At 42.5% G+C, this 1,130-nt stretch overlaps 1 non-coding gene across 1 annotated transcript; it reads left to right on the top strand.

The window, feature by feature from the left end:
• Positions 1-613: 613 nt before the first annotated feature.
• Positions 614-720, top strand: LOC141624904 (small nucleolar RNA R71). Its single transcript, XR_012534706.1, has one exon. It is a non-coding gene; the product is annotated as a small nucleolar RNA R71 (small nucleolar RNA).
• Positions 721-1,130: the final 410 nt, after the last annotated feature.

Genomic DNA, 1,130 nt, shown 5'->3' with positions numbered 1-1,130 from the left:
TCATGTTTTGTGGTTGGGGTTGTGGTGGTGGATTTTGGACGTTGGTGCTTCTATAGCTAAGGTTGGGATGATTCTTCAAACCGCGATGATAGTAATGGTAATTCGGGTTGTAGATGTTTTGATTGTTTTTGAATGGGGCCCTTGAAGGTCTAGTGGGGTTGTTGTAGGCTTGAAAGGCATTAACATCTTGAACCTCATCTTCACCACTCATGTTATTGTAAAAATTATTGGCACAAATATCATATGTATGCCCCATTACTCCACAATATTCACAAATGGGAGCTTGCACATTCTTTACCGTGGCCCATGTGAAGAAATTGCTTGATGCACTTGCTTCCTAGCCATCTCCTCAAGCTTCTTGGTCAGTAGATCAATTTTTGCATTTGTCTCCACATTAGAGGGAGAGATGATTTCCGAAGGATACCGACTATTCCTTTTCAACATATTCCCTCTAGACCCATAGTTTAACTCGGATTCCACCATCTTCTTTATGAGAGCCGAACCATTGACATCCCCAAGGTGGTCAAAGCCTCCTCCCGCCGATGCGTTTACCATTACCTTGGTCCGTGTCAACAACGTTTAACAGAATGTTTGAGTCACATACCATGCCGGAATACCATGGTGGGGGGCATCTAGCGATCAAATCTTGAAACGGTCCCATGCCTCCCTAAGAGATTCCTCGTCTTCTTGTTGGAAAGTTGTAATCTCATTTTAGAGCATGACCATTTTTGAAGAAGGGTAATATTTGACAAAAATGCCTTTGCTAAAGCATCCCAAGTAGTGAATGTATTTAGTGCGTGGACATATAACCATCTATCCGCCTTGTCTTTTAAAGTAAACGGGAACAACATGAGTCTTAGAGTGTCTTCGGAGACTTCTTTTCTTTTCATCATGGCAACTTTACTCTTGAATTTGCAAAGATGTGCATAAGCATCCTCGTTCTATAGAAACTATCCCTCTTAATCAATCCGAATTGGGCGGGATGAATCTTGAAATTATTTGGAGCCAAGGTACCAAAATTGATTGGAGAAGAGGAGTCATCCCGGTTGGGTACATTGTAATCTCTTAAAGCTGCCGTTTGGGCCCTATTTCGCATATTAGGCCGGTAGAGGAGATTGGGCCAGTTAGCG

This window comes from Silene latifolia, chromosome X, assembly GCF_048544455.1.
Source record: "Silene latifolia isolate original U9 population chromosome X, ASM4854445v1, whole genome shotgun sequence".
Taxonomy (NCBI): domain Eukaryota; kingdom Viridiplantae; phylum Streptophyta; class Magnoliopsida; order Caryophyllales; family Caryophyllaceae; genus Silene; species Silene latifolia.
The sequence above is the reverse complement of the archived record's forward strand: the minus strand, read 5'-3'. Positions and strand labels throughout refer to the sequence as shown.